At 45.5% G+C, this 15,161-nt stretch overlaps 1 protein-coding gene across 1 annotated transcript in view; it reads left to right on the top strand.

The window, feature by feature from the left end:
- Myo5b (myosin VB) overlaps window positions 1-15,161 on the top strand; it is a 213,827-nt gene that overhangs the window by 59,849 nt on the left and 138,817 nt on the right. The gene's annotated exons all lie outside the window — the stretch shown is intronic.

The following is a 15,161-nucleotide window of genomic DNA, read 5'->3' on the forward strand; positions in this document are numbered from 1 at the left end:
CGGTGCTTAGCACTGATGGAGGTCTGAGGGGGCTATTTGCTCATGTCAGGGATGATGAAAGAGGAAGCCTGGTGAGCCCATGAGGATGGGTACCAGGGTTCCTCTCCTGTGTCCTCAAGGGAAGCCTGGTGAGTCCATGAGAATGGGTACCAGGGTTCCTCTCCTGTGTCCTCAGGGGAGGCGGCTGTGACCGTCGTGCAGCCCAGTTTTCCTTACTCTGCTTCAGTAGACTTTGTCATTCAAAACTTCAGGATCTTGAGAAGAGACGCTGAAGGATGACTGAAAGACACTAAAAATACAGTTTTCAATTTTACAAATGATTGTTACTGCAAATAGACTTAAGGGGTTGGAGTTACTAAAAAGAAAAGTTAAAAATGGCTTTAAAAATCCAAACAAACCTGAGATATTTGAAGATTTAAAAAATCGTATTCTATTACCCAGTCCCCCAAAGCATGAAGTCCCAGGACCTCAAATTTCCCTTCCAAAGGAGTAGTCGGTTACCTGCATTAAAATAACCACTCTACTAATGGGGAGCTATTGTTCAATTTTGACAAAAAGGGGGAAGTTTACCATTTTACAGGAGCTCTTTCTGTGACTCAGAGCACAGGGTAGATAAATATTTGCATTTTTTCTTTGCCAAACCTTCTTTCTAGGAAGGAGCCAAACGCTCCTAGTCTGTCTCCATGCACAGCACACGCATGCCTTTGTGTTTCCCCTCATTCTGTGTCAACTTCTAACTCTGTCAAGATCTACCTACAGGCTGTTAACATTTGGACAGTTAATGACTCTCGATTCAGGAAACCTTTATCCACAGTCCTGGTCCTCTTGGGTGCCCGTTTCTGAAAACATCAGACTTTTGATGGTCTCTGTATTGGAATACAAATGCTCTGCTTTGTTAGGCTGTAGTTGCTAAGTCCAGGATGTTCCTCTGCCCAAATGGTTAGTGAAGAATTCCCAAATGGTTGGAGCAGCTGAGCCCTTACCCACCCACCCCCACCCTTGAGAATATGTTTATCAGTGTTTAGACAAACCACACATACTTCCCACTTCACAGAGCCAAAGACCATGAAACGAAAGTCAACAACTATGAATTCTTGGCAGCATATCCAGCCAACACGGGAGAGGTAGAGCTTCATCCTTTCTTCCCCCTCCTCCTCTTGACTTCAGATGTCCAGATGCCCAGAATGTCCTCATCTACATCATCCTCTCAGGGTTCGGGTGCTGTCGCTTACATCATCATGGTATAAGGACGGTTAATTCAGTTTCCTCTACAACAGTTACCTGGGTCTTTGTGCGGGGAAGGGCTCCCATTAGGCTGCTCAGAGGAGAAGAACTTATATAGGCTGTTTTACTCAGGTGGGGTTCGATGAACAAAGAAAGCCTACACCTGTGACTATCCAAGAAGATGCTCTGAAGAGACTTGAAGATCGTGGTTCAACCCCTCCTTAATACAGTTCCTCAGGTTGTAGTGAAGTATTTCATCACTACTTCATAACTGTAATTTTGCTATTGTTATGAATCATAATGTAAATATCTGTGTTTTCGGATGGTCTTAGGCAACCCCTGTGAAAGGGTCATTCGATCCTAATGGGCTCGTAACCCACAGGTTGAGAACCACTGGTTTGAGCGAATCTGGGCTGCTGCTGAGAGGTGGATGTCTACAAATCCTAGCCCATCCCACCCTCCAGTGTGTCACGCCCTAATTACAGGATTGGGATGTCTTTGGTACTTGGTTTTCTGATTGAGGAAACTGAGGCTTGAAGTGAGTTACTTTATCCAAATTGGAAATGTCCCTCCAAATCCTCTGAAGGAGGGCTATAATAGCCTCATTACTTTCACGGATAGATGGGGAATTTTTGTGGACTCACCAGACTTGTCTTCTTGTCAATTTGCTCTCTAATTTCGGTGCATTCTTTAGCAGAGGTTTGTAAATCCCTGTCCTTTTTGCAAGCTCACCTCTTGTCTATGAGCTGAAGCTGCTGGCCCCTCTTTGTGCTGTGCTACACATGGCGTGGTCTTACTACTCTTTTCCACAAAACATTTAAGAAAGGAACTGGAGGAATCCACTGTCGTTTAGATGCCTAACCCAGAGCAACCATCTGTCTACTTCAAGGGCAGCTGGACTTTGAACCTATGGGAAGAGTCCCTGCCACATACTCTTCTGGGTTTGGCAATGGAGGGGGCAGTAGCAACAAGGATCTTGCCAACAAAATCACTAAATCTTTGTTCTGTAAAGAGTGAAGGAATGTTAGCTGAGGGTAAATTAAGTGGTAGAATAGATATTGATTATGGTGAGTTTTGCATTGTGTTACCCAACTCTATTTTCTTGCTAGCTCATGGCTGTGTATGTACCTGCGTGTGTGTGTGTGTGTGTGTGTGTGTGTGTGTGTGTGTGTGTGCACATGCGCTCACCTGCGTGAGTGTGTGTGTGTGTGTGTGTGTGTGTGTGTGTGTGGCATGTATGCACAGAGCCATGTGTATATGTTGTATAAAGAGGCTCATCAATAGAGATAATGTTGGCTACAGGCAAGATATTGACTACTCTCCTTCTCTGCAAGGTATAGGCAGATTTTGTTTTCTCTGAATAAGGCTATCTGGTTTTACCCAGAGGCTGCTAGTTCAGCTATTGACTGTGTGGTGTTCTCCTGTCTTCATTGCCTTCAAACCTCAGATAGCTGTGGGTGGGGAGGGCTCTGTGTAGAGCGGAGAGATGCAGGTGGCTCTTCTAGACAGCATTTTTCAGATGGGACCCACCAGATACTAACCAGATCTTGTGTGGGTGAGAAAAGACAACCTCAGTTTTAATTTCGTTAGATGAGTGTCTGAGATTCGGCAAGTTTTTCTGCTTGCCTAAGAAATGATTGATTGCTTCCTATTACTGGGTCTCATCTAGCTCATTAAAGGGAGCCCTTTGAGGACTCGGATGACTTTAGAGACTTTATGGATAGAATTCATTTGTGTTATAGGATCCACAGACTTGGGACATTGTACCAACGAGACCAGTGACTAAGTGAGCACTGTTGATGAATAGGTCTGATGTGGGTTGTATGCCTGCTTTGAGCTGTGCCATTACAGGAATTATCAACCAAGCTTTCAGGCTGACTGTGCCTGCTTTGAATGCCTTGGTCTGAAGCAGACATTTCCCAGAGATGCATTTTGAGGTCAGATGCATATGTAGTTAAAGGACCTTGGCATGGTGAGAGGAAAGAATGCTGGACTTAAGATGTCTGGTTTGGGTTCCTCAACTTTGTGTGGCTCTCGACTCTTCACTTAGAAGTGAGAAAAGAAGCAGCTGTAGAGGGTGGCCCCCTAGAGGGAGAAATAGCCACTTTTAGGAGAATTTTAATCATGGAGTTCCAAAGATGATCTTTGTTTCAGCCTCAAGGGGATAGGTAAGCAAGCAGAGGAAGGAGGTAGAGAAGGGAGAATTTGGGGAGAACTTTCATATGAAGGAAGATGTAAGAAAAAAGTGCAGGATGAATAACCAACATCAGCAGTCCTGTTTGGTTGGAGCATGTGGGTTTTGTGTTACTCAGAACAGACTACAGGTCGCTTGTGATGTGCATTGGTACTAACTAGTTCTTCTTGGATGATGACTTAAGCTTGCCTGGTCAGGTTGATTTCTCATCTCCTTCTGGCTCTTTATATCTCTTTATTCTATCCTGGACCTCTCAAACCTTCACATCTCACATGGCATTCCCTGGGTTCCCACAGTTATATGCACTTTGCTATAGGCAGCCTTGTATGTTAGTCTGAGCCATGGGATCTGCAGGTCCCTGCTGAGGCTCCGCAGCACAGAACACAGTGGAATTCTGACCCAGACCCACCCTACAGGCAGAGACTGCACCACCCAAATTGAGCCAGCCGAGGAAGTCCTTTGGTGTGGTCAGGCAAGATCCTTCCCTATGCCGTAATCACGCTCACCTGTGCTAATGCTGGTGAAGTAACCAAAGTGAGAGCGGCATGGGCTATGTGGAAGCTGGAGATGAAGCTGGAGAAGTGGGGTTCCTGGAGTAAAGCGCCGGCTGCTATATAACCTGTGGTCAGTGAGGACGCGGGTTCCTCTCTTGGGATCTTGATGTAAGAACAGTCAACGCTGCTGCCCTTCGCCCCCTAGTTCTGTGTTCTGAGAATGCTGAGACACTTCCGTCTACCCCAAGCCCCTGCTGGAGGGAGAGAGGTGTAGTGCTCTTACTGTGCAGTCTGTTGGCAGAACATGGAGACCATGTGGACCCCAAACCTCTTCCTGTAAGCCTCGCAGAGGTGCCACCAGCGTCTCTAGCTTGGGTTTTCTCCAAGGAGAGGAGAGTTATCTGTCCTCCATCACATCACATCCCATCTGCAGGATCTATTGGAACCTTAGTTCCCAACTCTGACCCAGTAAGTCCCTGAGAAATGAGGTTCAAGTACTTGCTCAGCATGAACCCTCCTTGTTCACTTCTCCTGATTGTTTTCTTAGAGCGGTTTGCTTAATTGAGACCTTTCTTTCATCTGCCTCTAGAACACTCGGGTTTTTTCAGGGAGGGGGGCTGGAATGCTGTGCTGTAGGTGAAAGTCCCGAGGCTTCCCTATGTTGCAGGGGTGTGCATCTGTTCCTGGAGAGAGAACTCTATTGCATGTATAAAATTGTAGAGGTAACTCAGAAGATGGAACATCTTATCTCGGCAGTTGAATGAAGCCTACACTAGCATTCATGTATTGGGTTTCATGCTATTCATAATCGTTGTGCTACATAATTTAGTCATAGAAATCAAATAGCTAACGTGAATGGGTTTAATCAGTAGTACTTTTCCATAGCCAAGCAATATTTGGAGGTTTCTTTTTCTCACCCACAGTATATATTCATTCATCATGCAATACTTGAGTACCGACAGCGCACTAGACATGCGGGAGTAGTTTATTCACAATGTGTCTTTGTGCTCTGTACCGTTTAACCATTGTCCTGTATCCTGAACAGGCCTTTTTGGCTCCTGACACCACCTTGTGCTAAGCACCTGTCTCCCACCCCCACCAGCCTTCTGTGTCTTAATGATTTCAGTGGTTGAAGAAACAGTTTCTGGTCCATGAGTCTGGAGCCTCTTGCTTTTACGGGACTGGGGACAGGAAAATGTAACCTTGAAATAAATGTGAGAGCCTTGTAGCAGCTGCATGAGGGGGATGGAGGGGCCCATAAGCACTGATTCTCTCCAGCTAGTCCCAGAGCCTATAGAGTGGACCCCCTAAAATAACCAGGCCTGGTTAACATCAGGCTGGGGTGATAGGTTGTACCACCAGACCTGGTTGCATTTGATTTCTCTGACTTCAAAAGTGTCCAGCTGTACTGCTTTCCCAACTCAGAAATTCAAGAGTATAAATCCAGCTGATGAGGAAACTGCTTGATTTTCTAGGTGAGTCCTAAGCCTTTCGCTGGAGCACAGAATGAAAAGTAATGGTGCCTGTCCTCTGACCTGGGAGGAGCAGTTACTGCATTCTCCAGTAAGGACTGTTTAGTCTCCTCCAGCCAGTTTTTAAAGCTGTGTTACACTGGGTACAGGGTAACAGACCAGACGGAAGTTACAAGACGTCTGAATTGCTACACTTGCCTGAGCATATTCATGCAGCAGCTGATTTAACAGAGCTCTAGCACAGTGGTTCTCAACCTGTAGGTCAGGCCCCCTCAAATGAGCCTTTCAGAGGGGTCGTCTAAGACCATCTGCATATCAGATATTTACATCATGATTCATAACAGTAGCAAAATTGCAGTTATGAAGTAGCCATGAAAATAATTTTATGGTTGGGGATCATCACAACATGAGGAACTGTAGTAAAGGGTCGCAGCATCAGGAAGGTCGAGAACTGCTGCTCAAGCAGGAAGTAGTTCCTAACCCAGCAGAACCAGTGTTGTGGCAGAACAGAGGAGTCCCTTGTGGAATTTAAAAGTCCATCTCCAGGTCTCAGCCTGTAGCAGATTGTTACTCTGCTGGTCTGATGTAAGGCCACCCTAAGCACCACTGTGCTGGCCATGTACACCCAGACTGGAGAATCTCAGCAGTGTGTCTGGCCTTTGGACTGCATGGTGTGCCGTTGTCAGCTTATGCTCGAGAACCAAGTTGTTGAGGTGTTTTTAAGTTGCAAAAAGGCATCTCACAATATTTTAATTAAGTTTACAGTTTTGTGTCAGGTTACATTTCTTAGCTATCATGGGCACTTGTAGCCCCGAGGCTACAAGTTAGACTTGCCTACTAGTGAGCAAAGGATTTTTCTTTGTAGGTGTCAGAGGCCGTTCCCAGCCTGCTGTGCCCTGAATTCTCTGGGCTAATGTTTCTCATGACCATTTTCTGTGCCCCCCCTCACTTTTCACACCTGCCTAGCACCTCTGTCTAGAACAGTGGTTCTCAGCCTTCCTAATGCTGTGACCCTTTAATACAGTTCCTCATGCTGTGGTGACCCCCAACCATAAAATTATTTCTGTTGCTATTTCATAACTGTAATTTTGCTACTGTTATGAATTGTAATATAAACATCTGATATGTAGGACATCTGACATGTGACCCAAAGGTGTTGTGACCCACAGGTTGAGAATCATTGTCCTAGACTAATCTCTGGGAATAGGTCACAAAGCATCAGAATACTAACGATGTCTCAATCAGGGAGATACTGGTGAGGGTCTAGACACATTCCAATGAGTCCTTGGAAATGTTTTCCCAGTAGCAATGATTTGGGGGTGGGGTGGAGTAAGGGCATGGTTAAAATTGACAAAGATGAATTATGCCATGATGTAGTATAGAAGAGAGATGATTAAGAGTAGGGCTTAGAGGATGTGTTCTAAAAAAAAAATTAAAAAATACCAAGGCAGTCCAGCTGTCTTGATTTCATGTAAGAAAAAGAGAAAGGAGCTCAGAGAAGTCCCAAGGTTCCCCTGTCATTTCTGCCTCGGGAATTCCAGAGAGCAGAAGGGTTGGGGAGCTGAAGAATTCTGCTCTAAACAAGAACCTTTGGGGCATCTTTCAGTCTTCACATTTACTTGCCTACAGGACAGACACAACAGAGGTGTTACTCTCCGGATAGCTCTGGGTTGAGAAGGTGGGTTAGTTTCATATATGTTGCTGTGATAAAATATCCTGATACACTTAGGGGGACAGGGGATTACTTCTGCTTACAATTTCACATTATAACCTATCCTTGTGGGGAAGTCCAGGCAGGAATTTAGTTCAGGTAGTCACATCACAGCTAAGAACAGAGAGAATAAATGCATTCATGTTCACTTTCAGGTACTGGGCTTGATTTCTCTACTTTTACTTAGTTCAGAACCCCCTGTGTAGGGAGTGGTGCCACCCATAGTGGGCTGGGTCTCCCTACATCAATTAACTTAAGACAATCCCTCCCTGATATATCCACAAGCCAACCCAACATAGACAGTTCTTCACTGAGGCTCTCTTCCCAGGTAATTCTAGGTTGTGTCTAGTTGATAATAAAAGCTAACCATCACAGCAGGTATCTGAGAATGGTAACTTGTAGGTGGGAGATTCATGAGAAAAAGGGAGGTTCTTAATTTAAAAAAAAAAAGAGGACTGAAGTAGTCTGTAGGAAGGGAAGACTCTTGTATTCTGTTAGTAGGCCAACGAAAGCTAGTGGTAATAAGGAAGAGCTTGTGTTTTGAGTTTAAGTACCCTAGATCTGGATTCCAATGGAATGGCTAGCCAAGGAGAGGTGGTTTTGCTCTAGCATATCTTTCTTTGTGAACTAGGTCCAGGAACAAATAAATAGCTACAGATGTCACATGTATGTGTCACCATCACCACCAGTCAGTGACACAAACCATAACAAACCTGTGACACCTAAAGTCACAGCAAATGTTTTCCCTGGTCCTCATGATCACCTTACCCCACAGGTTTTTGTTTCTTTTTAGTCTCAAAGTATGCTTTACAGATCATCAGATAATTGTTAAGTGGCCATGGAGTGCACCACACAGCTCAATGACAGCCTGGATCTGGAGCCACAGAGTAAAGAATTACCAGGAGGCTGTGGTGGATCAGAATCCAGCCTCTTGCTTTATAAGCACAGAAATGGAAACATTCCCATTCACAAGGACTGGTCCTCAGTCTGCCCCTGCTTACAGGTCAGGGAGGTGGACTGGATGGAGCTCTCAGGGGTTCTCTCAGATGTGGTGGAGACAGACTCACCCTGTCATTGCTGCACGTATCATGTGACACCTATGTGGTTTATAGAGAGCTCCTAGGACCACTGTGAAAGAGAACTGGGAAATGGCCTTTGGGTGATAATTGCACTAAGTACTTACACTTTACACCAAAGTCCATTTTCATCTTCTCAAGTACACACTTGAGACTCTGATGGCTAAGCACAAATTAACAGTTTTCTGTGTGTATTTATGACGGTTTTCTGAATGGACTGGGTTGATTTCTGGGCTGGACCTGAGGGGAGAGTGTGGATATGCAGGATGCCAGTGGCCCATGGCTGACATTATTGAGAACAGACTGTTGTCACCCTCATATCTAGGATCTGAGGTCTGCAGGGCCCCTCACACAGTGTCCTCCTTTCAGATTCTGGATCCATGCCCTTTCCTCTGTGAGTCCTGGATCTCTTGTTGCTCCTCAGATGTTTTCCCTGCATCCGTCTGGCCCAGACTCTTCTCACAGCAGTAATGTCTTTTATGTCACTCCTGATCTTAGGACAGAGCTCCCTAGTGTTGAAGTGATTGTGACTGTGTGGCTCTTAGGTCACCCCTCAGTCTGCCTCCCTGAAGTTTTCTGTGTCCTTCTCTCCCTTCACCTAACTTTACCTCCAACCTAACCTTCCTCTCCTCTATTCATCCTCTCCCACACGTTACCAATCTTTCTGTGTGCAGATTCATCACTGTCCAATAGGTTTTTATTGCTTTATATTAATATGTGTGTGCTATTCCGTCTCAGATTGTTTCAATTTATCATAACAGACTGGATACAACGTTGCCATTTTAAAATAGTCATCCTTTCCCAGTTTCCCTGGACTTTTCCCACAGTCTCACAGCACATACCACTGTCCATGGTACTGTCTCAGACAGCATTGTGGACCAGTCAGTTCCTGTTCTGGCACGGTGGTTCCCACTGATGCCATAGTAGATGCTCTGTGTTTCAGTGGTGGTGTTGACAACATCATTAGAGAGTAGACAGCACAAAACAGTAGATTGATTGTCCCTGGGCTGAACAGAACACATCCTGATGCTCAGGTTCGTAGATGATTTGTCACTCTGGAGGAGACAACAGAACGGCTTAACAACATGTCAGAGCTGACGAGTCCTTCCTGTGCTTTGGCAAAACCAGACTTCCTCTGCTTCCTGCTTTACAACCACGCTGGGTACCAGGAGCCTAAGCAGGTGATGTTCCCACTTCTTCATCTCCTCACAGAGATTCCAGTTCAGACATTTAGGTTTGTGCCTGTCTGATGCTACTCATGGCTAGCCCTCTTCTGGCCATGAGTGATCCATGAGGGCAGGGATAACCAGTTTGGTTTTACAGGCAGGAAACTGCACAACTCTAAGGGGCTCTGGCTCTGAGCCCAGCATTTGCCACGATATATGGCAACTAGGCTGCCGGCTGTCCTTGTAACACAGTCCAGGCACTGCACGACCCATCCAAGTCCTTGTATCTGAGATTACTTATCATGAGACTTACGTTTAAGGACATTAGGTAGATGATTAATAATACCTTAGTAAATTGCGGAGTAAGCGCCATGATGACGGGGTGCTTGGGGAAGGACCTCTGCAGATGGCGTGTTTGAGCAGAGGAGTTGACATGAGCCAATCAATGCTGAAGATGCCTGACTCATATTTCATGTTAGGGCTGGCTTTGCTAACACTGCTTCATGACACTAGAAAGAAATGGTCAAAGAGAAGATGCAGCATAGGCCATGGAAGGTTGAACAGATACAGAAACCTGTGCTCAGGTTTTGACATGCTGTATCTCTAGCTCAGGCACTGTGAGCACATTTCTTGGATATGCTCAGCTTCTAATTTCTCTTCTTTAAAATATGAAGATTGATATGTTGATTTTATGACTATTAAGTGTGAGATACATGACTAAGAGCTTTGTAAACACTTGGGCATGATGTAAATGGGCTAGTAATTAAATTAAATGGCAGTTATACATGAGCCGTTATGAGGCATGATGTGATTGAGTACCAGGCAATTAAGAACTCTGAAATGAAAAGTGGACAGTCAGTTTGATCTAGGAAAGCATCAGGTTGCCGCAGCAGGAGAGAATGAAGGACAAAGCCTTGTGTGGTGTGGGTATAGTCAATGGAGAAAACTGGACAGAGGAGCTGGGCTGCCTAGGCCTTGAGCCCTGTGGAGTGTGGCTTTCTTAGAGGCAGAAGGATGCTACTGGAAGGCTTAACAGCAAGGAGCAGGTACAGCCTAATTGGTTTTCAGAAAGTCATGTGAGAAGGACATGGTAAAGTGTGGTGATTTCCCTGCAGACTTTCCAACAGGCAGAGAAAAACCATCCACGAAGAGACAAGAGTGAAACTTGACTCAGCCACATTTCATTGTACATCTGACTTCTGTGTTATCTTGGGCACTACTCTGAGTCAACAGTACCCTTTCTTGTGAAAGAAACCAGATGTACTTTGTAAGGAATCTCAATGTAAGCATGTCTTAAATTGCTGTGCACTTGGGATTGAGTTAACTTCTACCTGAATACTTTTTTCAAAACTTGTGCTACACTTGAATATAGCCAAAGTAAAATTATCTGGAACAGACTGTAGAAGTCCTAGTTTAGCCCCGGTTACAATGAAATCTGAATGAAGTCTCACTCTTGTGTCTTCCTGGATGGTTTTTCTCTCCCTTCTGTATAGCCTGCAGGGCAATCATCACACTTTAACATGTCCTTCTCACATGACTTTCTGAAAACCAATGAGGCTGTATCTGCTCCTTGCTGTTAAGCCTTCCAGTAACACCCTTCTGCCTCTAAGAAAGAGCCACACCCCATTGGGCTCAAGGCCTAGGCAGCCCGGCTCTTCTGTCCAGTTTTCTCCATTGACTATATCTACATCACACAAGGACAGCTACCATTGACTCAGGGTAGTGCCCAAGATTTAGGGTCCAGGGAGCTTGACTGAGGTAAACATAACACCTCAGTTAGGTGTTAGGATTGGCATGGCGTTCTCTTTCTAGTTAGGCCCCCTAATTCTTGGTATCAGGGGTGCTGAGGATTTAAGGCCAGTGCCTGGGAATGCTTAGATGGGCGCCACACATGTTGACTGACGTGGCTGGCAGACCATTGGGTGGGAGGATAGGAGATGTCAAAGGTGCCGCGTAAGTGTGGGCGGGACACCTGGCCCCACGTCACAGCCAGGCCGGCTGCTTGTGAGTCAGACCTCAGGTCTCTGAGCTCAGAGACGACACAAGTAGGCTCCTGTATGCATGTTGCTGACTGGGAGACCACGGGTGACAAATTACTCTGTATGAAGCCCAAATGAAACAACCCTTCTGCAGGGGATTGAAAACAAACTTCCCAACTGTTCTTTGGCTGACCTTGACATAGGATGAGCATGTCTCAGCAACCCCATGTGCCGTGTTCTGTACCCACCTTAATGGTGGTCAGAGACCTTCCCTAGTCTCAGTTTAAAGTGCTGTGGTGGGAAATGTAAAAGAAAACTTAGAGGGTCTTGAAGGCAAGTCTTACCTCCCAGGTGTCCAGGAAGGGGGCCTGGGGTGAGTTGTGACTAGAGGCAGGATGGAGGTGTTGGTGTCAGGCCTTTGTCAGGAGCTACTCATCTCAGAACCCTCTGCTCTGGCGTGAGGCACAGACCTCTCTGGGTATTTTCTGTCTGCAGTAGTGAACACCATCCCAGAGACAGCTTAGACTCCAGATAACAACTCGGCAGTAGATTCTTGGCCATGGTTTGCCTTCTCCAAAGGGAATTTTACTGCGCTTAAATGAAAAAGATTTATTAAAGAGCGGACTGACTCAAGTCACCATCTAGATCATCTCTATAAGTGGGATGAATAGCTGAAGCCAACATTGGTTGTATTTGTTAAAGGATGTTGGGTAGGAGTCTATATTTATCCATGTATCCCCATGCCCATCCCCAAATGACTGGAATTGGAATCTAATCATTTCCTTACCCACTGCTCCTATTAATGTATTAGTTGTAGAATGATTGAATGTCGAAAATGGAGAGACTTATCATAGGAACCCATGTTGCAGCTTTCTTATTTAGAGATGAGAAGACAGAATGCCAGAGGAAGGAGGCAGATGGAAGTCATGCGGCAGGAACTGCAGGCAGTGTCACGTGAAAGGTGGCAGCATATTAAAAGCGGAACAATACAAATGACACTAGACTTCAAGAGATGAGAAATTACATTCTCTGAGATGCCCAGGATAGGAAGTCAGGATGACTCCCAAAGGGTCTGTTCTGAAGGAACTTCAGTTGAGAGAGTACCCTGGATGCAGTGCTGGGGAAGGTATGTGCTCTTTATAAACTAAGTGGTCCGTTGTAGCTAACTCACAAAGCTATCATATGATCTAGCAGATATTCAGTGTACAGATTTTCTTCTGTAGCATAATCAAGTGGCTTGCAGAGCCTGTTAGGGGCAGAATCAGGGCTCAGAACACTCTATAATACTCTTTTATATTGCCCAATACTTTTTAATGGCTTTAGTATTATATATTGTAAAGGGGTTCACATGCTGAACTGAGGAGCCTGGACTTGATTTGATGAGTACTGGAAAGCTTTTTAACTTCTTGAAAAGGGAAAAATGTAATTAGATCGTTGATTTAGAAATTTAATCTGGCAAGGGAGTGAGACGCCGGTACCAAATCAAGGCAGCTACTCAGAACATCTTCTGCCTTAGGGATCCCAGTTGTAAGAGATGCTGAAGTGGTTGGTAAGTTAACAAGCGCATGCAAAGTCAGACAGCCATCAGTAATAGAACTGAGGTTCAAATTCAAGTCTGTTTTGATGTCTGTATCCTGGATTCCAGTTCTGAGTCAGGAAGAAAGCTAACATTGGAAGAACCAAGTTGAAGGTGGCATTGTCCCACCATCCTCGTGGGTGGATACATGGTAGTGTGCATACCTCACCGGTGTATTCAAAGGGAATGGGTGGTCTAAGAAGTGAGTTTATCTGACTTAAGCATACATGGCAGTACCTGCCCTGATAGTCACCAGATGAAGTGGGAGCTTACAGTTACTTCTAGTAGTTGTCCTCTGAAAAGACTCGGATACAAAAATTGTGTGTGTGGGGGGGGGGGGGGGGCGTGAGCTACATGCCTCAATTGCTCTCTAACTTATTCTTTGAGACAGTCTCTCTCAGTAATTTGGAAGCCCACCTGTCAGCTAGAATGGCTGGCCAGCAAGCCTCAGGGTGCTCTTGTCTCTACTTCCCCAGTGCTGGAATTGCAGGTACGCACACTGCACCCAGCCTCTCATGTGGGTACTGAGGATCCAAACTCAGGTCCTCAGCTTGTGCAGGGAGCACTCTACTGACTGAGCCTTGTTGCCAGAACAACGCAAAGGTATTTCAACCTTTGATAGAGAGTTGTGATTCTGATGAAATCCTGGCTAGTTTTCATCTCCTCACCCTGCTGGGTTTTTATTATTTCATTCCTTTGATGCTGTTTTTTTTCCTGGACACTTGTCACTTAAACTAGCCCCTGTTTTTCCTTCTTGACCACGTATCTTTGGACTAGGCTGCTTGACTCGTAAAGTGTCTCACCTCTTGTATGAATCATTCCCTTCCCTGAGCAGTACTTGCTCAGCTGTTCTCGGTGCTGTGCAAAGTCTTTGGCACCTTGACATTGAAAGAGAAAAGAGATAAGGATCATGGCTGTGTGCCTTGTTTGTCTTTACCAGGTAAGATGTTTTACCCAGAACCCTTTGCTTTGTGTGCAATGCTGCAGCAGGAAGCCTCAGAGCACTCATGTGTTCCCTCCCCGACTGAGCTGTTTGATTCTATGTGTTTCTCCCTGGGATCCTTGTTAAATGGGACAGTATGTGGCTCTCTGCTGAGGACCGAGACTCAGTCCCATCCTGCATTTATTCTCTTCTTTGGGGATAAAAACTGAACAAAACTCCAAAATCTTGGGTGTGGCTGCCCAATCTGGTTCTTGTTACACTCAGGGAGCTCTCAGGGTGGACACCAGAAGAAGGATGTGACCCATGTGACTGTCACTAAGGTATAAAGCCGGACTATCTATGTTCCCAGCCATCTTGGATATCCATGCCTCTTATCAGTTCTCTAAGGACTTGGTAAAAAGAAGTAATGAGGACAGAGGTGACACCTGACGTTGTGACAACGTAAAGAAAAACAAAGAGGATGAAAATGGAGGCTGGAGAGAGGGTATCCACAGCTAAGGGTGTTTGCTGGGTTTGGTTCCAGCATCTACATGGTGACTCTCGGCCATCTGTAACTCCAGCTGCAGGGGCTCCTCTTCTGGCTCCCATAGACACCAGGAACACATATGGTATCTGTACATAAAAGCAGGCAAAGACACATAATAATACATAAATAAATGGATGAAAATGGGAAGTAGCCACATTGCAGGTCTGTTTGGAGGCTACCTTTTAGTGTTAAGTTGTTATGGGTGCGAGGAAAGAGGAAATGAGCACTGATTGGGCAACAGTGGCTTAGAATGAAGGGGAGTCTCAGAAAGACGTGGAACATTTCATTCCCCAAGTGCTAGGAAGGAATCTATATACGTTTTCATTACCTGGTTGGGTAGCTGATTTAAAGATAGGTATGTTCAACTCCATCTTCTCTGCATCTGCTTTCCAGAGTCCCTTGGGTCCCTTTTTGATTGTCCATGAGTGTGAGCTGAGACCTCTATGCCCAATGCTAATGAGGACTGCCTTATGGGTCCAATCTCTTCAACCCCACCCCCATCCTTCACATGATTTTCCCAAGCATTTGCACCTCCAGCCAGGCTCTCCTCTCTTTGAAGTTCCTCTCAAGTTGGACAGGTTCCTTTACATCATCATACCATTGCCCAGTTCCTCTGCTTTGGCCCTGACCTGGAGACAGTTGGCAGTTTTTCATCCACGCTGACAGCTTCAATAACGAGGAAGGCGTGGTATCCCATCATGGAGCCTTCTCAGTTATTCTGTACCCACCTGGCACTGGGAGTCCTAAGTTTTAAGTATGTCTTCATTTAGGAAACGGGGGGGGGGGGGGGGGTAGGTCCA

Source organism: Peromyscus eremicus, chromosome 19 (assembly GCF_949786415.1).
Source record: "Peromyscus eremicus chromosome 19, PerEre_H2_v1, whole genome shotgun sequence".
NCBI lineage: Eukaryota > Metazoa > Chordata > Mammalia > Rodentia > Cricetidae > Peromyscus > Peromyscus eremicus.